The sequence below is a fragment of the Nycticebus coucang genome, chromosome 8 (assembly GCF_027406575.1).
Source record: "Nycticebus coucang isolate mNycCou1 chromosome 8, mNycCou1.pri, whole genome shotgun sequence".
In the NCBI taxonomy this organism is placed as follows: domain Eukaryota; kingdom Metazoa; phylum Chordata; class Mammalia; order Primates; family Lorisidae; genus Nycticebus; species Nycticebus coucang.
The window spans coordinates 6188059-6209935 of NC_069787.1; the positions used below are offsets into that span (position 1 = coordinate 6188059).

At 40.1% G+C, this 21877-nt stretch overlaps 1 protein-coding gene across 8 annotated transcripts in view; it reads left to right on the forward strand.

Moving 5' to 3' along the window:
- The window catches only part of TMCC1 (transmembrane and coiled-coil domain family 1), a 272181-nt gene that overhangs the window by 12558 nt on the left and 237746 nt on the right, over positions 1-21877 (forward strand). For 3 of the 8 annotated variants that reach the window (XM_053599166.1, XM_053599171.1, XM_053599168.1), the window contains exon 2: positions 9481-9727. The exons of 2 other annotated variants lie outside the window; for them this stretch is intronic. The gene's annotated coding sequence lies outside the window, so the exon portion shown is untranslated. Of the gene's footprint in view, positions 1-9477; positions 9728-11910; positions 12241-21877 lie in introns of those variants that run through there. 3 more of the 8 variants (XM_053599167.1, XM_053599169.1, XM_053599172.1) reach the window with 2 other exon arrangements.

Sequence of the window (21877 nt, forward strand, 5' to 3'; positions counted from 1 at the left end):
GGTGAAAGGTGCAGGGTCCAGTTTCAGTCTTTTACATGTGGTTATCCAGTTTTCCCAGCACCACTTATTGAATAGGGATTCTTTTCCCATACCGCCTGATTATTTAAGAATTTACATACAGTAAAGTTTTTTCTTTTTTCTTTTTTTTTTTTGTAGAGACAGAGTCTCACCTTATCGCCCTTGGTAGAGTGCCGTGGCGTCACACAGCTCACAGCAACCTCCAAATCCCTGGGCTTAGGCGATTCTCTTGCCTCAGCCTCCCAAGTAGCTAGGACTACAGGCGCCTGCCACAACGCCCGGCTATTTTTTTGTTGCAGTTTGGCCGGAGCTGGGTTTGAACCCGCCACCCTCGGCATATGGGGCCGGCGCCCTACCCGCTGAGCCACAGGCGCCGCCCAGTAAAGTTTTTTCTTTATGCCTTAAAGGTCCGTGGGTTTTGGCCAGTCATGGTAATGCATGGTTGTGATCCCAGAATTTAGGGAGGCTGAAGCAGGAGGATCACTTCAGGCCAGGAGGTTGAGACCAGCCTGGGCAGCTTAGCAAGACCCTGTCTTTTCAGGGTCCAAACATTTTAAAAATTAGCTATGTGTGGTGGAGCATACCTGTACTCTTAGCTCCTCAAGAGGCTGAGGCTGGAGGATGACTTGAACCCCAAACTTCAAAGTTATAATGAGCTATGCTTGGGCACTGCACTGTACTGTAGGTGAGACCCTGAGAACCTGTCTTCAAACAAAAATTTAAAAAACTCCTCAGCCTCTATGTTGTTGGTTTTTTGTTTTTTTTTTTTGAGACAGTCTCACTATATCACCCTGGATAGAGTGCCATGGCGTCACAGCTCACAGCAACCTCAAACTCTTTGGGCTTAAGTGATTCTCTTGCCTTAGCCTCCCATGTAGCTGGGACTAAAGACGCCCGCCACAATGCTTGGCTATTTTTTGGTTGTAGTTGTCGCTGTTTTGGCAGGCCCAGGTTGGATTTGAACCCACTAGCTCTGGTGTATGTGGCTGGTGACCTAGCCACTGAGCTGTAGGCACTGAGCCACCTCTATGGGTTTTAACAGACTTTTAATGTCTTACATTTGCCATTATAGCATTTAATGTACAGAATAGTTTCACAGCTCTAGAAAGTTTGTCTTACTTACTAACTTCTCTTATACCAGACTCTTAAAACTACTCACTAATCTGTTTACTGTGATTAGTTTTGGCTTTTCCAGAATGTTCATATGTTAATAATTACTTTTTTTTTTGGAAATAGAATCTCACTCTGTGGTCTGGGCTAGAGTGTCATGGCTTCAGCCTAGCTGACAGCAACCTTGAACTCTTCTGCTCAGGCAATCCTCCTGCCTAAGCCTCCCAAGTAGCTGGAATATAGGCATTTGACACCACACTCGATTAATTTTTCTATTTTTATTTATTTATTTTTGAGACAGAGTCTCACTCTGTTGCCCTGGGTAGTATGCCATGTTGTCATGGCCCACAGCAACCTCAAACTCTTGGGCTCAAGTAGTCCTCTTGCCTCAGACTCCTAAGTAGCTGGGAATAGAAGTGCCCTCCATGATGCCTGGCTAGGTTTTCCGTTTTCAGTAGAGATAGGGTCTTGCTTTGTTTAGGCTGTTCTTGAACTCCTGACCTCAAGCAATCCTCCTGCCTCGGCCTCCCAGAGTGCTAGGATTATAGGCTTCAGTCACTACACCCAGCCAATATACAGTATAACCTCTGTAAGTTGACCACCCAAGGGACTGTAACGAACTGTGCAACATACAGAGGTGGTCAGCGTAAGGAACTAGGCCTTGTGCATATCCAGTCTGTGAAAATTAGGTCAACTTAAGGAGGTAGTCAGTGTAGGCAGGTAGTCAACTGTGGAGGTTCTGTTGTATTACATTAAAAAAATTTTTTTTGAATGATTTTTTTTTATGCTCACAGCATTTTATTAAGTAGTGGGAGATAGAAGTACTAGATAACTAACATTTGGAAACATACTTTTTTTTATTTTTATTTTATTTTATTTTGTAGAGACAGAGTTTCACTTTATGGCCCTTGGTAGAGTGCCGTGGCATCACACAGCTCACAGCAACCTCCAACTCCTGGACTTAAGCAATTCTTTTGCCTCAGCCTCCCGAGTAGCTGACATACTTCTTTTTATTGATGTAAAATTCATGCAACTTAAAAATTCATGATCTGAAATGTATAGTTAACCTTTTTTTTTTTTTGAGACAGAGCCTCAAGCTGTCGCCCTGGGTAGAGTGCCATGACATCACAGCTCACAGCAACCTCCAACTCCTGGGCTCAAGCGATTTTCCTGCCTCCGCCTCCCAAGTAGCTGGGACTACAGGCGCCCGCCATCATTGTTTGGCGGGCCCAGGCTGGATTCGAACCTGCCAGCTCAGGTGTATGTGGCTGGCGCCTTAGCTGCTTGAGCCACACGTGCCGAGCCAGTTAACCATTTTAAGGGTATATTTCAGTGGCTTTTAGCACATTCACAATGTTGTGCAATCATTGTTGAACTCCAGAACATTTTGTCTCCCTGAAAAGAAACCCTATACCCCTTAAGCAGTTCCTCCCCTCATACCCTGGCAACAAATAGTCTATGGGTTCTTTAGGGTTTGACCATTGTGGATGTTTCATATAAATGGAATCATATAATACGTGGCCTTTTGTTTCTAGGTTCCTTCACATAATGTTTTTATTCATCCATGTTGTAGCATGTTCCAATACTTTATTCCTTTCTTATGGCTAAATAATATTCCATTGTGTGGATTTTCCACATTTTGTTTATCCATTCATGAGTTGATGAACATTTGGGTTGTTTCCACTTTTTGGCTATAATTTATAATGCTCCTTTGAATGTTTTTGTATGAGCTTTTGTTTGAAAGTTTGTTTTCAGTTCTTTTAGGTACATTTTAGATACATAACTAGAATATTTTATTTTTTGACAAATTTATTGTCATGTAAAGTAGGAAATTACCCAATTGTTTGACTTGGGATAAAGTGCTAAAAGAATTTTATTTTCTCCTGGCAGATGATGTTTGATAGGGACTCCTGAAATCATGCAATTTTCTTGTCTCAACAGAATAAAGAATTTTGGTCCAGATGGAGTAACAGTAGGTAGTCTTCCTCTAGAATTTTGTTATAGGAACATTCTGAATTATGTACCATTTAGTTGTGTGTGTGAGAGTACCAAGTGATCTCTCACTGCGAAGATGGATTATGAGATCTGCTAGTGGACTCAAGGAATCTCTGAGCATATGAATTGCATTTAACATTATGTATTCAGAGGGATAGTAGGAAGGATTCCCGGTTAGTAATCTAGTTGGCATCAGTGATGTTATGGAGGTGAGGTTTGAATTAGCATCAGATATTATTGTTTTCTATTTTTTTTTTTTTTTTTGAGACAGAGTCTCACTATGTCGCCCTTGGTAGAGTGCCATAGTGTCACAGCTCACAGCAACCACAAACTCTTGGGCTTAAGCAATTCTCTTGCCTCAGCCTCCCAAGTAGCTGGGACTACAGGCACCCACCACAACGCCCAGCTATTTTTTGGTTGTAGTTGACCCAGGCTGGATTCGAACCCGCCAGCTCTGCTATATGTGGTTGGCACCCTAACCGCTGAGCTACAGGCGCCAAGCCTGTTCTCTATTTCAACACCTGATCCCGAAGCTTTGTTTTGTAGCTGTTGCTTTGATACCTTTGCTTTGACAAAGTCACTTTCCTCAGGAAGACTTGGCAAAATTTTTCTCTTTTACCAGTTTGGGCAACCTGACCAATTTCAGTGAGTAGGGTGCCAACCCCATATACCAAGGGTGGCGGGTTCGAACTGTCCATGGCCAAACTGCAACAAAAAAATAGCAAGGCGTTGTGGTGGGCGCTTGTAGTCCCAGCTACTTGGGAGGCAGAGGCAAAAGAATCGCCTAAGCCGACAAGCTGGACGTTGCTGTGAGCTGTGATGCTATAGCACTCTATGGAGGGCCACAAAGTGAGACTCTGTCTCTAAAAAAAAAAAAATCTAATACAGTTTTTCAAGCTCTTTGAAAGCAAGGAACAGTTTTTGCTTTAGCTTATTTTTATGTGACTTCGTAGTTTCCAGGAGACAGTGAAAAGTAAATAAATTGTATTGACCACCATCATACTTAACCTCAGTAACTTTCTCTGTAGGCAAGCTCTTCAAAAGGGTTTGAAAACCACTGTCTATAATAGAACACTGGGTTGGAAATAAGACAATTTTAGTTAGTTTTTTCTTCTCCACAAGACAAACATTCTGTTACCAGACTAATAGCTTGTACCTTATAGCTTCTTTTTATAAAAAAAGAAATAATATTGTCTCTTATTTACAGGATAATATGATGGGAACTGAGTTTTATTAATCAGATCACTTTGAATTTTTTTTTTTTTTTTTTTTGTAGAGACAGAGTTTCACTTTATGGCCCTCGGTAGAGTGCCATGGCGTCACACAGCTCACAGCAACCTCCAACTCTTGGGCTTGAGCGATTCTCTTGCCTCAGCCTCCCAAGTAGCTGGGACTAAAGGCGCCCGCCACAACACCCGGCTATTTTTTTTTTTTGTTGTTGTTGTTGCAGTCCGGCTGGGGCCGGGTTTGGGGCCGGCACCCTACCGACTGAGCCACAGGTGCCGCCCAGATCACTTTGAATTTTTTGGAAGAGAGATATGCTGGAAGATGTGTATATTGTGAAAGTTCTTGTGCTTTTTTCTTTATCTTAATTTGAGTAAGTCTGCTCTCTAGTTGTAATAAGAGTCTGTGTCCAGTATGTATATTTTATGTTTATGTTTAGCATTTTTAGTGTTCTTTCTTCTGTTGTATAATTCTATAATAGATTTCTATGTTGTCTTATTTTTCTTCTGGTTGAAGGACTTCTTTAAAAACAATTCCTCTAGGTTCAGGTTTGCTGTTGATGAATCTTTTTAAAAACTTCTGTATGTCTGAAGAAGTCTTTAATTTGCTTTTGGTTTTAGAAGCTGTTGTCACTGCGTATAGTATCCTAGTTTTCTTCTTTTAGTACTTGTTTCACTGTCTTTTTGCTTGCATTGTTTCTTTTCTTTTTTGTTTCTAATTTCAGATTATTATGAGGGTATAAATAATTAGGTTGCGATGTTTGCATTTGTTGGAAAGGTCCCTGTTGTAGTTGTGTCCTTCATCCTCAAAGTGTGCCATGTGTCCCCTTACCTTATGCTTATTAGTTGGGAGCACACCAGTCGCTCTCCCTTCTTCCCTCTCTCCCTTCCCTTCTTCCCCCTCCCTCTCCTCCCCTTCTCCCTCCCTCTTCCCTATCCCAACTTGAATTAAATTGGATTTTTCTCTTTTGTGGATGTGAATTAGTTTGTCTACTTGCTTCATATTAGTATTGAGTACATTGGATACTTGCTTTTCCTGGCCTGCGTTGTTTCTAATGAGAAGTCTTCTTTCATTGGGTTTATCTTTATTCCTCTGTACGTAATGTGTAATTGTTTTCTTCTAGCTGCTTTTTTTTATCGTTCAAAAAATATTTTTTATTGTGGCAAAATATGTATAATTTACAATTTACCATCTTACCCATTTTTAAGTGTACAGTTCAGTGTTAGTAAATACATTCATGATGTTGTACAACCGTCACCATCATCCATTTCCAGAACTCTTTTCATCTTGCAAACTGAAATTGTCTGTTAAACACTAACTCCCCAGCACCCTTCTCCCTCAGGCCTTGGCAAATACCATTCTACTTTTTATGAATTTGACTACTCTAGATAGCTCATAGAAGCAAAAATCATACAATATTTGTTTTTTTTTGTGATTGGCTTATTTCATTTGGCATAATGTCCTAAAGGTTCATCCATGTTGTAGCATGTCACAGAATTTTCTTCCTTTTTAAGACTGAATAATATTCTGTTGTATGTCATATACTATATTTTGCTTATACATGTATTGATGGACACTTGGGTTGCTTCCACCTTTTAGCTATTGTGAATGTGCTCCTATGAACATGAGTATACAAATATCTCTTAGAGATCCTGCTTTCAGTTTTTTGAGTATATACCGAGAAGAAGAATTGCTGGACCATATAGTAATTCTGTTTTTAATTTTTTGAGGTACTCTTTTCTACATTGGCTGTACTGTTGTATTAAGTTTCCATATCTTGCCAACACTTGCTATTTTTTGTTTGTTTTTGGACATAGAGTTTTCAGTTTGTCTGAGTTTTCAGTTTGTTGGAGGTTGCTGTGGCATCATAGCTCACAGCAACCTTCAACTCTTGAGCTCACGCAATCCTCTTGCATCAGTTTTTCTATTTTTAGCAGAGACGGGTCTTAGTTTTTGCTCAGACTGGTTTCGAACTCCTGAGCTCAAGCAATCTACCAGCCTCGGCCTCCCAAAGAGCTAGAATTACAGGCGTGAGCCACCATGCCTGGCTAGCAACCTCAAACTCTTGGGCTCAGCCTCCCAAGTAGCTGGGACTATAGGTGCCCATCACAATGCCCAGCTGTTGTTAGAGATGGGAGTCTCACTCTTGCTCTGGCTGGTCTTGAACTCGTGGGTGAGCTTAGGTAATCCACTAGCTTTGGCCTCCCAGAGTGCTGGGTCTTACTTGTTTTTTGAGAGCAACTATCTTAATGGATGTGAAGTGGTATCTCATTGTACTTTTGATTTTCATTTCCCTAATGATTAGTAATGTGGAGCATCTTTTTATGTTCTTTATGGTTTGATTGTTCATTTATCTTTTTTGGAGAAATGTCCTTTGCTCATCTTTTTGGGTCATTCGCTTTTTAGTTGAATTTTAAGAGTTCTGTATATATTCTGATACGCTGTTTTTTTATTTTTTAAAATAGAGATGGGGGTCTTGCTGTATCGCCCAGGCTAGAGTGCAGTGTTGTGATCATAGCTCACTGCAGCCTTGAGCTCCTGGGCTTAGGCTATCCTCTGGCCTCAGCCTCCCTAGGAGCTGAGATTACAGGCCAGGACCATTATTTCTGGTTTATATTCTGGATATTAATCCCTTGCAAGATAAATGATTTGTAAACATTGTCTCTCATTCTGTATTCCTCTGGCTGCCTTTAGGATTTTTCCTTATCTCTTATTTAGCAATTTGGTTTTAATGTGCCTTGATGGAATTTTAGCTTTCTTTCCTTTTCTTTGTTTTTTTTTTTTTTTTTTTTTTTTTTTTGAGACAGAGTCTCACTTTGTGCCCAGGCTGGAGTGCCATGGCATCAGCCTAGCTCACAACCTCAAACTCTTTTTTTTTTTTTGTAGAGACAGAGTCTCACTTTATGGCCCTCGGTAGAGTGCCGTGGCCTCACACAGCTCACAGCAACCTCCAACTCCTGGGCTTAAGCGATTCTCTTGCCTCAGCCTCCCGAGTAGTGGGACGACAGGCGCCCGCCACAACGCCCGGCTATTTTTTTTTTTTTTTTTTTGGTTGCAGTTCAGCCGGGGCCGGGTTTGAACCCGTCACCCTCGGTATATGGGGCCGGCGCCTTACCGACTGAGCCACAGGCGCCGCCCCACAACCTCAAACTCTTATTCTCAGATGATGCCCTTGCTTCATTCTTCCCAGTAGCTAAAACTATAGCCACCTGCCACCATGCCTAGCTAGTTTTTCCTTATTTATTTATTTACTTATTTTGAGATGGAGTCTCACTTTCTTGCCCTCTGTAGAGTGTGGTGGCATCATAGCTCACAGTAACCTCAAACTCTTGGGCTCAAGCGATCCTCTTGCCTCAGCCTCCCGAGTAGCTGGGACTACAGGCACCTGCCACGACGCCTGGCTATTTTTAGAGACGAGGTCTGGCTCTGGCTCAGGCTGGTCTAGAACTTAAGAGCTCGGGCAATCCACCTGCCTCAGCCTCCCAGAGTGTTAGGATTACAGGAGCCACTGTGCCTAGCCTAGTTTTTCTGTTTTTAGTAGAGCCAGGACCTCACTCTTGCTCAGGCTGTTCTCAAACTCCTGAGCTCACGTGACCCATCTATCTTGGGCTCCCAGAGTCCTAGGATTATAGGTGTGAGCCACCGCACTCAGCCAGTTTTAGCTTTCTTTATATTTTTTGTGCTTGGTGTTTGTACTGCTTTTTTTTTGAATCTGTAGGTTTATAGTTTTTATCAAATTTGAAAAATTTCTGATTATTATTTCTCCAAATATCAAGCCCCCACCCCCAGACTACACATATATCAATATTATTAGGCTTCTTGAGATTGTCTTACAGTTTATTGATGCTCTGCTCTTTTTTTACAGTTTATTGATGCTCTGCTCTTTTTTCTTGGTCTTGTGTTCTGGGTTTCTTTTTGGGTAGTTTTTATTACTATGTCTTTACATTCCCTAATCTTTTCCTTTATTGTGTCTTATGTGCTGCTAGTCTTAACACTGTAATTCATTCCAGCCTCTGATATATATATATATATATATATATATTCTATAATTTATTCATTTATTATTTTTTTTTAGAGACAGAGTCTTATTTTGCCACCCTCAGTAGAGTGCTGTGGCATCACAGCTCACAGCAACCTCCAGCTCTTGGGCTTAGGCAATTCTCTTGCCTCAGTCTCCCTAGTAGGTGGGACTACAGGCTCCTACCACAACACCCGGCTATTCCATGTTGCAGTTTGGCTGGGGCTAGGTTTGAACGCACCACCCTCGGTATATGGGGCCGGCGCCCTACTCACTGAGCCACAGGCGTCGCCCTCTATAATTTATTATTAGTTGCTAAGATATAACATATTCCTAGTCGAGTAAGATAGCTGAAAAGGGTACACAAACCACCCTGCATGACAAATTAACTTAGTGTCTTTGTTTTCACATGAACTTTTAGTTTCTCTGACAGACCTGCTTTTTCCTACATTTTCTGTTGATGTGGACATCTACATTAGTTCTACAATATTTGTTTTATAAGGTGCCAGAATGCTTGCTCTGTTTGGCTGACTACAAACTAATATTTATATCTATGTCTGTTTGGGTGTATGGGACCATCATCTTGCTATAAAAAACTTGAAATAGATTTTTATATTTTCTTTACTATACATGTGCTGCTTATTTATTTATTGTTCATTATCAATGAGAAAGCTGGGTTACCTGCGGATATGTACCTTTGTTATTGCTGTCATTGGTAATGAAGTGTCAGGTGGGGTTGGCCACTTATTTTACCTCTGTGCTATCTTTTAATGTTCACTGATGTTAACGAAAAATTTTGCAGTCTGATAACTGGTACAGGTTGAATATCTCTTATCCAAAATGCTCTTGATCAGAAGGGTTTCAGATTTTGGATGTTTTAGTAAAATTTTGGAATATTTGCATTATATTTATGGTTGAGCATTCCTAATCTGATAGTCTTAAATCTGAAATGCTCCAATGGGCATTTCCTTTGAGTGTTACGTTGGTGCTCAAAGTTTTGGATTTTGGAGCATTTTGGATTGGACTTTTAGATTCGGGATGCTTTTGATTGTTTGTCAGACTGTCATTTGTATTCAGTAGTTCTTTCTCTTTCTTTTGATTCTCTGTCCCAGCAGGTATTACTCTCTGGAGAAGACACACCCACAGTTAGCATTTTCTTCAGAGGCTGACACTTGGTGAACAGTTTTCTTGGTCACAAGATTTAGAAGACAGTATCTGTTTTCCCAGATTGGATCTCTTTTTGTATGAATCTTCTGTTTCTATGTCTTTTTTAAAAAGAACTTTTTGGGAAACATTTTGGATTACAACTGTTCATCCTCATCTATGCAAAGAAAGGAAAGCTATTGCTGGGATTTTGAGGAGGTATGTGTTTTTTCTTCTATGGCAAAATCGCATCAGTATTCAAAGTAGTATAAAATAGTGGTATAACCATAACCCTTTCCTCTGTACAACTCAGTTCTCATTCATTCACTTGGTCCATCTTCCTTTCTCCCATCTCTCTTTTTCTCTGGCAATCGTTTTTTTTTTTTTCTTTTTTGGAGACAAGAGTTTCACTTTGTTTCCCTTGGTAGAGTGTCGTGGTGTCATGTCTCACAACAACCTCAAACTCTTGGGCTCAAGTGGTTCTCTTGCCTCAGCCTCCCAAATAGCTGGGAGTACAGACATCCCCACAGCGCTGGGCTGTTTTTAGAGATGAGGATCTTGCTCTGGCTCAGGCTGTTCTCAAACCTATGAGGTCAAGCAATCCATTTGCCTCGACCTCCCAGTTCTCTGGCAATTGTAATAGCACAAAAATTATTTATGTATTTATTTTTTGAGACAGAGTCTCATTGTGTTGCCTTTGGTGAGTGCCGTGGTGTCACAGCTCATAGCAACCTCAAACTCTTGAGCTTAAGTTATTCTCTTGCCTCAGCCTTCTAAGTAGCTGGGACTACAGGCACCAACCACAATGCTTGGCTATTTTTTGTTGCAGTTGTCGTCGTTTAGCTGGCCTGGGCTGGGTTTGAACCTGCCTCCCTCCATGTATGTGGTTGGCGCCATATCCATTTTGCTTTGGGCTCCGGGCTAGAACTTACTTTTTTTTTTTTTTTGTAGAGACAGAGTCTCACTGTACCACCCTCGGGTAGAGTGCCCTGAGGTCACACGGCTCACAGCAACCTCTAACTCTTGGGCTTACGCAATTCTCTTGCCTTAGCCTCCCAAGAAGCTGGGACTACTGGCACCCGCCACAACACCTGGCTATTTTTTTGTTGCAGTTTGGCCGGGGCTGGGTTTGAACCCGCCACCCTCTGCATATGGGGCCGGTGCTCTACTCACTGAGCCACGGGCGGGCGCTGCCCGCAGAACTTTCTTAATGTACTCATTTGTTACATTCTTCCTGAATGTTATTGGACACTGAATTAGATACATAAGTAACAGGAAAAAGCTTGAATTCTTATTCTTTAAGTTGATATTAATATTATGATTTCAGCGAACTGAGTTTGTTCCCATTCTGCATAGACACTGTATGGTTTGGAAAAGTTTAATATCTTCAGTATAATATATGGCTATGTGATTTTATGGTCTGATTTAGTTTCATTTGCAAGAGATAGGATGTCATGGGATTTTGAAGTGAAAATTGAGAGACTTCAGTCTCAGTTTTGACATTATTGCTTCCACGCTCTGAGAGTAAATTGTATGTTTGTTTCCTCACTTCTAGAATGAGTTTACTATTACTTACTTTAGATAGCTCATGGGGTTGTTGAGATTCAGATGAGAATATTTGTTTTGTGTGAAAAATAGTTTTGTTACTGGATGGCAGAGAAGTTGTAGGCACATCTGTGCTTTTCATTCAAAGGCTACGTTTTTCTTTCTGCAAACTTTTTTATGGTATAGTCCTGTCATGATCATGAATCAGACCTTTAAATCTTCATACTTAATTATGGATGAACAGTAGTTTTTATAGTGCCTACATTTTTATTGAGGTGGCTAGTATATTTTAAGAAGTGGATTTGTTAAATGTATTGCTGAGAGAAAAGTCATTTTCTGTATTAAGGAACCATTTTACAAGATCCATTGGGTAGTGTTTTGAAGCAAAAACTCAAATTTATTATTTTATACGTTTAAAAATATTTATTGAGTGGTTACTATGTTTTGGTCACTGGGGAAGAAAACTAACAAAAATCTCTACCTTCATAGAGCTTACATTATGTATTAGGAGGGTAGCCAGAGTAAATGAGATAAATAATGACTGTAACGAGACAGTTTCTATACTTATGATGACAGATTCTAATGAGAAAAGTAAAAGCAGGAAAGCAGGAATAGGCGGGTATATTGAAGGGATGGATTGAGTGGTCACAGACAGCCAAACATAGAAGTAAAGGCTTGAAAGAGGTCAGGGAGTGAGTGGGTCATACAGATACAGTAGAATCTCCATAGTTGACCACCTCCTTGACTTAAATTTTCATAGACTGGACTTGTACCACATGTACATATCATACAATAGGACTAATTTCTTTTTTTTTCTTTTTTTTTTTTTTTTTTGTAGAGACAGAGTCTCACTTTATGGCCCTCGGTAGAGTGCCGTGGCCTCACGCAGCTCACAGCAACCTCCAACTCCTGGGCTTAAGCGATTCTCTTGCCTCAGCCTACCGAGTAGCTGGGACTACAGGCGCCCGCCACACCGCCCGGCTATTTTTTGGTTGCAGTTTGGCCGGGGCAGGGTTTGAACCCGCCACCCTCGGTATATGGGGCCGGCGCCCTACCGACTGAGCCAGAGGCGCCGCCCAGGACTAATTTCTTATGTTGATCACTACTGTTTGTTGACCAGTTTGTTAACAGTCCTTTGGGTGGTCAACTTACAGAGGTTCCAACTCTCCATGAGAGGAGCATTTCAGGTATGTATAGTGAATGTCCAGTGCAAAGGTCCCGAGACAGAAGCTTGCCTGAGAAATGGCAAGGGTGGGGTTGTGTTGCTTATTTTGTGTGCTTTACAGAAGTGCTTTTCAAACTTTAATGTACACATGCATTACCTTGGGTGGTGGGTTCCTTTTAAAATTTAGATTCTAATTTTGTAGGTCTGAGGTGGGGCCATTTCTAATAAGTTCCTAGGTGAGGCTGATGCTGCAGGTCCTTTGTAGGACTTAAGCTTTTACATTAGGTCAGTGGTTCTCAACCTGTGGTTTGCAACTCACAGGAACTGTATTAAAGGGCCGTGGCATTAGGAAGGTTGAGAACCACTGCATTAGGTGAAATGGGAAGTCTTTGGAGGGATTTGGGCAGTGAGGTGATTTGATCTGATTTACATTTTGACATATCACTTCTCTGGCTACTGTGTTGTAATAGATTGGTGGTTAATTGGGCAAGGGTAAAAGTAATACCAGTTATAAGGCTGTTACTATAATTGAAGTGAGAAAATGTGGTTGGTGTTAGTAGCAGTGACTATGGTGACACATGCTCTGATTCTGGATGTATTTTATAAGTAGAATCAACAGGTTTTGCCGATTGATTGGATATATATTATGCAAGAAAGAAAAGAGTTATGGTTAACTCCAAGGTTTTTGCAGTGAGTTTCTCGAAGGATACAATTGCCATTTATTGTGATGGAGAAGACTAAAAGAGAAACAAGTTTGGAGGACAGGAACAGACAGACAAAAATTAGAGATACCTGTTAGATTTAGAGATGTTGAGTAGGCAGTTGGGTTTGTGAATCTGGATTTCCGGAGAGATCTCTTGAGGCATACCACAGGGTGTTGTTGACAAATAGATTGTATTTAAAGCCAGGAAGCTGGATGAAATCACCATTGGGGTAAGTGGAGATGGAAGTTAGAACAGGTTGAAGGACTTAACTCTAGCAGGGGTCCTCAAACTGCAGCCCGCGGCCACATGAGGCAGTGTGCAGTGTGATTGTATTTGTTCCTGTTTTGTTTTTTTACTTCAAAATAAGATACGTGCAGAGTGCATAGGAATTTGTTCATTTTTTTTTTTTTTTAAACTATAGTCCGGCCCTCCAACGGTCTGAGGGACAGTGAACTGGCCCCCTGTTTAAAATGTTTGAGGACCCCAGGTAGAGTTTGGGGATTAGGAGGAAACATCAGAAGAGATTTAGTAGCAGTAGGCCAGAGAGGTAGGATGAAAACCAGATTAGACCAGTGATTTTCAACTGGTGTGCTATGAAACTTTTTAAAAATCGTTAATTAAATTATTTTTGAAAGAAGTTCAAGCACAGTAAGTATATTCTTGTTTTACTCTTTTTTTTTTTTTTGATCAACATAATTTAAATGTTTTATGGAAGTTTAACTACAGGTTCAAGTGTGCCTTGAGATAAAAAAGGTTGAAAAATACCAGGTTAGAGGGTATTCTGAAGCCAAATGAAGAAAGTGTTTCAGGGAGTAGGGCACAATCAGCTGTGTCAAATATTATAATTAATATGGGGGCTGAGAATTAACCTTTTGATTTAGTAATTTGAAAGTTATTGTAGTAGTAAAGAGTAGTTTTAGTGGAACAGGGAAGTTATAAAAGCCTGATTGGAGATGTTGTCTTTCCCAAAGAAATTCTGTAAACCCTAATGAGGTTGGGACACTTAGATAAAAATCCATAACCCTACATAAATGTTCTTTTTTTTTTTTCAAGACAGAGTTTTACTATGTCGCCCTCGGTAGAGTGTTGTGGCATCACAGCTCACAGCAACCTCAAACTCTTGGGCTTAAGCCATTAGCTCAGCCTTCCAAGTAGCTGGGACTACAGGTGCCCACCACAACTCCTGGCTATTCTTTGGTTGCAGTTGTCATTGTTGTTTTGGCAGACCCGGTCTGTATTCGAACCCGCCAACTCCGGAGTAGGTGGCTTGCGCCCTTTTACTGCTGAAAAGGCGCTACTTTTACTGCTGAAAGACACTTTATAGTTTTTGGTCCGTGAAAGGTGCTTGTGAAAACCTCACACTCTGAACTATTCTTTAGTAGAAATGTTTAGCTTGTGTAACATCCTCATCCTCATAAGCTTCTGATGAGCTTATGTACATAACCAAAATAGATGGGTGTAGATAACTTCATTTTGGTCTTTATGGAAGACCCCTTTTTCTTCATTTATTTCAAAAATATTTATGTGTGTTGGCTCTATTGTAGGTGCTGCTGATATAGTGGATAAAAATTTCTGTTGTAATGGACTTTATGTTTTAGTGGAAATGAGGTAGCAGATTGGGGCCAAGACTTGATAGTAGTCTCAACCTGTACTGGTCATTTATTTCCCCTCTTCTCCCCTGCTCTTCCCTCCCCTTCGCAAGAGAGATGAGATCACACTATGTTGCCCAGGCTGGATTCAAACTCCTGGGCTAAGGATCTTTCCACCTCAGCTTTCTGAGTAGCCAGGACAATAGGTGCTTGTCATCATGCCCAGTTTCTAGTACTGGACATTTTAATGTATTGTGGACATATGGAAAATCCAAAGAAGCTGAAATTTCCTTTTTAACTAAGACAGTGCTTAAATCTTGTAGAAAATAAGGAAAACAGAGTTAGGCAATTATGTGACACACTTTGGTTTTGAAGAGAAAGATTCAAATATATGGAATTTATTTTCTCTTTTAGATTCTTAGATGCTATAAGTGGCAGCTTATGGGATTGATTCCCATAGTAATTTGAGTCAGCAGACTTTTGAGCATTGATTATACACAAGGCACTATGCCAGGTGCTAGTAATTCAGTAATGATTTTTTAGGTACTTTGTAGAAATATCAGCCTTGACCCACTTTCAGGATTCTCTTACGCATAACATAAATCTAAAAGCAGCTTTTAAAATTTTATTTCAAACTTTTTTTGAATGGGAATATATAAATGTTGAAAGAATTTAAAAGTGAAAAAAAAAAAAGCTATTTAATCCCTGATTCCTAGCCTCCAGTTCTCCTTAGAAATGATTTTTTCCATCTTTTTGTGTCTCCTTCCAGATATTTTGAATATAGATGTGTATATATGTATATTATAGTATATTTATATTTCACTAGTATATTTATATTTTAGTAGTATATATTTCTTTTTTTTTTTTGAGACAGAGTCTCACTGTCACCCTTGGTAGAGTGCTGTGACGTCACAGCTCACAGCAACCTCAAACTCTTGGGCTTAAGCGATTCCTTTGCCTCAGCTTCCTGAGTAGCTGGGACTACAGGTGCCTGCCACAACGCCTGGCTATTTTTTGGTTGCAGCTGTCATTGTTTAGCAGGCCTGGGCTGGGTTCGAACTCACTAGCTCCGGTGTATGTGGCCGTTGCCCTACTCAGTGAGCTACAGGCGCTGAGCCTCAGTAGTATATATTTCATTTCATTATATTTCTTTTATTTCATGAGCTCTGTCCTTCCTAGTCAACACTTGATCTTTTTGTCCTTATTTTAAGTGGCATTTTTGTAGGCATTTGTTTACTGGAAAGTTCCCTTCTCATTATTTTCAAATTCTTATGGACTTTTAAGTTAAAGATCCTGCCTCATACCACCTAACTAAAGGGCTATTTAAGCAATTCTCCATCTTGCTTTTTTCTCATAAAATATATTACAGATTGGGTGTCCCAAATTAGAAAATAAATCAAAAAATAAATCCAAAATGTTCAAAAACTTTTTGATCACTCAAAGGAAATGCTCATTGGAGCAGGATTTTGGATTTTTGGATTTGGGATTCCCAGCCAGTAAGTATAATACAAATATTCCAAAATCTAAAAAAATCCTGAATCTAACACACAGCTAGTCCCAAGCATTTTGGACAAGGAGACTTACCCTGTACTACTTATAAACTTTTTTTTATAGTTGCATAATATTTTATGCTATATATTTATCATGATTTTATTTCGTTTGGTTTTCCATATGCCCATACTACATTAAGACTAGTGCTGGGAAGGGGGGAGGTGGGCAGAGGGAGGGAGATTGGTGGGATTACACCTGCGGTGCATCTTACAAGGGTACATGTGAAACTTAGTAAATGTGGAATGTAAATGTCTTAGCACAATAACTAAGAAAATGCCAGGAAGGCTATGTTAACCAGTGTGATGAAAATGTGTCAAACAGGGCGGCACCCGTGGCTCAATCGGTAAGGCGCCAGCCCCATATACCGAGGGTGGCGGGTTCAAACCCGGCCCCTGCTGAACTGCAACCAAAAAATAGCTGGGCGTTGTGGCGGGCGCCTGTAGTCCCAGCTACTCAGGAGGCTGAATCAAGAGAATCGCTTAAGCCCAGGAGTTGGAGGTTGCTGTGAGCTGTATGATGCCATGGCACTCTACCTGAGGGCCATAAAGTGACACTCTGTCTCTACAAAAAAAAAAAATAATAAAAAGAAAATGTGTCAAACGGTCTGTGAAACCAGGGTATGGTGCCCTATGATCACATTAATGTACACAGCTATGATTTAATAAAAAAAAAAAAAGACTAGTGCTGGTTTTGAGACTACTTGTCCCAGTCTGCTGTGTCATTTCTACTAGAATTAAAGCTCCATTAATTTTCATTGATGGGCAAAAAATGTATTCAGTTGTAAATAATAGTAACAGAAAACCTAACAGTAATGTAAAGAGTAAAGACATTTTAATTGTCTCATAAAAACAGAAGCTAGGAGATAGGTAATTTAGAATTAGTTCTGTAGCCCAGTAATATTTAGGACCCAGTTTTTTTCCCTCCGTACCTTTGCTTTTCTTATTATGTTGGCTTTTCAGCCTCTCTGTGTCATGTCACCTTATGGTTGCAAGATGGCTGTTTCAGTTCTAAGCAGCATACTAACTGCATTTAAGAACAGAAAATGGAGGGTGAAATATTTCTCCACAGGGAAGATAATGTTATTTTACATGGGAAGAAAAAAAAAATCCCTAGAAGTCTCCTAAACAGTGCTTTGTGCTTTGTGAACTTTAGTGCACATAGAATTACCTGGAGAGCTTGTTAAAATATAATTCATATGGCATATTTGGGGGATCTACTTCAGGAATTCTGAAATCTGTATATTTGGAATAGGGCCTGAGGATTTGCATTTCTTTTGAATTCCCATGTGATGCTGATGCTATGGAGTCAGCAAACCATGCTTTGAGTAGCACTGCCTTATGTGATATCTTATGTTTTATTGGGGGTTTTATTGCTGCCCCTGACGCCACGTGTTTCTGGGAAAGAGAATATGATAGCCATAGATGCATGAAACCAATTATTACCACCCTGAACAGAATGTGAGTTCTGATTAATGAGGAAGAGGCAAAACTGGCTATTGGATTGATAACTAATAGTGTCTGGCACTTTTCCTGTATCAAATAATGCTGCAATGAATATCTGTTCTCCAAAGAAATGGTAGATGTAATTAAATTATTTTATTTTATAATTATTATTAATTAATTACCTTTTTTTTGAGACACAGTCTTACTTTGTCGCCCTTGGTTGAGTGCCATGGTGTCATAGCTCATAGCAACCTCAAACTCTTGGGCTTAAGTGATTCTCTTGCCTCAGCCTCCTGAGTAGCTGGGACTACAGGCAACCAATGCCCAGCTGTTTTTTTTTCTAGAAATGAGGTCTTATTCTGGCTCAGGCTGGTCTCAAACCTGTGAGCTCAGGCAGTCCACCTGCCTCAGCCTCCCATGTGCTAGGATTACAGGTGTGAACCACCCACTGAGCCCGGCCCAAAATTTTAATACCTATTTCCAAATTGTTCTTTAAAGAATTGGAATCATTTTACAAACAGCAATCTGTGTGAGTGCTTGTTTCTCCATTATCCTTACAAATCAAATGTATTATCAAATGTTTTGGTTTTTGTCACTGTGATAGGTAAAAAATGGTATTATTTTATGAATGTAATTTGTATTGCTCTTATGAGCGAGGTTGATGATCTTTTCATCTATTTAAAAATCATTTATCGGGCGGCTCCTGTGGCTCAAGGAGTAGGGTGCTGACCCCATATGCCAGAGGTGGCGGGTTCAAACCCAGCCCCAGCCCCCTCCCCCCAAAAAAATCATTCATCTTTTTCTTGCAATTGGATGTTCATGCTAGACCTTGAATCTTTTTAATATTCTTTTTGCATCGATTAATTTTTTTCCCTATGAATTTGTAGGAGCATTTATGTAATGGATTCAGCCTATTGCTGATTGTGTTGCAGAAAGTCTTACTCTTTAACAGAAATGATCTGGTCCAAAGGTCCAAAGTAGTTTTTTAAATTTTTTTTTCTTTTTTAATTTTTTTTAATTTCAGCTTCCTTGTTCATTCTTCTTCGTTTGAAGTACTCTTTTTTGTTGTTCATTTTCTTCATCCTCTGGCCATGTTTTTGATGTTAGTAGAGACGGGGTCTTACTCTGGCTCACTGCTGTTCATTGGTCTCGAACCTCTGAGCTCAGGCAATCCACCCGCCTCGGCCTCCCACAGCTCTGGGATTACAGGCGTGAGCCACCACGCCCAGCCAAAAAAATTTTTTTTGAGACAGACTTTGTTGTTCTCAATTGGGTGCTATGGTGTCATAGTTCATAGCAACCTCAAACTCTTGGGCTTAAGTGATCCTTTTGCCTCAGCCTCCTGAGTAGCTGGGACTACAGGTGCCCACTACAACGCTATGTTATTTTTTAGAGCAGTGGTTCTCAACCTGTGGGTCGTGATCCACAGGAACTGTATTAAAGGGCGGCGGCATTAGGAAGATTGAGAAGGTTGAGACCCTGTTTTAGAGACAGGGTCTCATTCTTGCTCAGGCTGGTCTCTCGAACTCATAAGCTCAACTGATCCACCTGCCTTGGTCTCCCTGAATGCTGGAATTACAGGTGTGAGCCACTGTGCCCTGCCAGAAGTAGTTTGTTTGTCATTTGAAAGCTCCCATAATCTTAAGTTGAGTTGTATGATGTGCCTGTGAAAAAAGGCTAACATTGGTGAACCCTTATAGATGCTACTAGATTAAGAGAAGTAATAATTAATCCCTTTGTTCTTGTACTGTCAGATATCTGGTATATTGTGCCCACTTACACATTTATATTTTAGTGAGACAATGATAATCTAAATTGTGTCTTAAAGAATGAGATTAGAAGAGTGAGAGTTCTAGCCACCACATCTAATAAAGAACAGTTGAACCATCAGAATTTTGCTACTGAAGATAATACTTGGAAATTTAGCTATTTTAATGTATTGAAAAGTTATTTTAAGCAAGAGAGAGAAGACTCTTCATTCATATTGCTCCAAAGAACAGACAATAGGCAGAAGCTATTGTGAAAGTAGATGTCATCTCACTGTGGGAAAGACCTTTCTCGTAGTAAGATCTGTCCATTAGTGAAACAGACTAAATTGTGAGGTCTTTCTCATTAGATGTTTTCAAATACACATGAATATCTGGAAGATTGTTTTCTAGCTGTGTTACGGATGGTGTTCCTGCCAGAGCTTGGACTACGTGATCTCTCTTGTCACTCTGATCTCTGGTGACTTCTGTCCTCATGCTGATACTGGTAATGAGAAAGTAATGAAATGTCTTGTTGACTTTAGTTTCTTAATAATTGGGGAAGAAAAAATATGAAATGTTTGCCAACTAGCAAGAGAGTAGAGTGCTAAATAAAAAATATAGTTCTTTAAGTAGAAAAGTAGAATACTAGATCTATATATGGAATTTTATTTATTTATTCGAGACAGAGTCTCTTAGTCGCCCTGGAGTTGAATGCTGTGGCATCATAGAACACAGCCACCTCTCAAACTCTTGGGCTCAGTGATCCTCTTGTCTCAGCCTCCCCAGTATCTGGGACTTACAGGCACCTGTCAACAACCACAATGCCTGGCTAGTTTTTCTACTTTTACTGGAGATGGGTCTTGCTCTGGCTCAGGCTGGTCTGGAACTCCTGAGCTCAGGCAGTCCACCTGCCTTGGCCTCCTAGAGTGCTAGGATTACAGATATGCGCCACCATGCTGGCCTATCATTATTATTATTTTGACAGTTGATCTTTCAAGACTAATCTTTCAAGGACATAGTTTAGAACACGTCCTTAAGAATCATTTAAGTCTATAATTTTATACTGTATAATAAAAAGTGAAGCTTGCTATAATGTACAAAGCAGCTGGGATTTGTGTGTTAAAAGTAGCTTTAGTTTCCAACTCTGCTACTTGGTGTGTACAGTGGAAAATTTATCAGAATTAATTTTCTCTTCTGCTATTGGGGTGGTACTTAACTCTCAGGATCTTATATACTGCAAATAATTTATGTAAAGCTTAAGGCCTGGCACATAGATGGCATAAAATTAATGGCAATTACTTTCAGTAGCAACTGTTCTCACAGCATTGCTTACATTTTTGGGTATTTCTATTTATATGTATTTCTTCCAGCAAGGTAAGCTGAAAGGTTATATCAACAAATTCATGTGTATCTTCAAGCTTTACAAGTACAGACTGGGAATTACTGCCTGGGGTTTTTCCACACCACAATCAATTCACCAGTTCTCCAGTTCTCTGATACCAACTGAATGTCTAACAATTTCATTCAGTTCTGACACTGTACCTGGAATTAGTATCAGATCCCACAAGTTAAAGGGCTCAGTCCCACAAGACTGCTCCTACTTTAGATGCCAGGCACAAGTCCCTGGACATCCACACTTCTGTTTGACTTGGCTACAAATTCAGGGGTTCCCATGACCCTTTTCTCAGATTTGTTAATTTACTGGAAGGACTCACAGAACTCAGGAAAATACTTTACTTATGTTTACTAGTTAATTATAAAGGATACAAGTGAAGAACAGCCAAATGGAAGAGCTATATAGGGCAAGCTATGGGGGGTTGGTGTGGATCTTTCATGCCCTCTTAACACCGTCATGAGTTCACCAACTGGGAAACTCTCCCAGTCAGTCAGTCTTCAGGTCCTCTCCCTTGCCCAGAGATTGCGAGAGATTGCAGGGTAGAAGACTATAAATTCTAACACTTTAATTGCATGGTTGCTACCAGCCCCATCCTGAAGCTATCTAGAGGCCCACCTAGAAGTCAATCTTATTAGCATAATGGTCAGGTATAGTTGAAAGGGACTTGTTATGAGTAATAAAAGATGATCCTGGGTGGCGCCTGTGGCTCAAAGGAGTAGGGTGCCAGGTTCAAACCCAGCCCCGGCCAAAAACTGCAAAAAAAAAAAGATGATCCTATCCCTAAGGAAAATTACAGGCTCCTAAAAGGAGCTGTTTTCCAGGAACTGAGTACAAAGACTAAATATATGTATATGTTCATCTTATCATACCCCTCTCCTATTATGTAAAACTAGATCTTTTTAGAACAGAGGGCTGGTTTTTAGAACATCAATATTGAATTCCTTTAGGTCTTTGATAACATTTGTTGCTTTGGCCATAGTGTCACTGTTTTGATTCTTGGTAATGTCAATAACATTTGTCTTGAGATCCTTAAATGAAAGGTGTCATTGAAACAGCTAAATGCCATATTCTTGAAGAGTCTCTATCAAATTCCAGTATTGTTTCTTTTTATGTTTGGACTTTTGTCCTAAGATGGCTGTACTCTAATCCTGTGGTAGAGCTTCTGCAGCGTGATGTGACAAAACCAGATCATTTTTCTGACAGTAATAAGGCTCATTTTTCTTAAACTA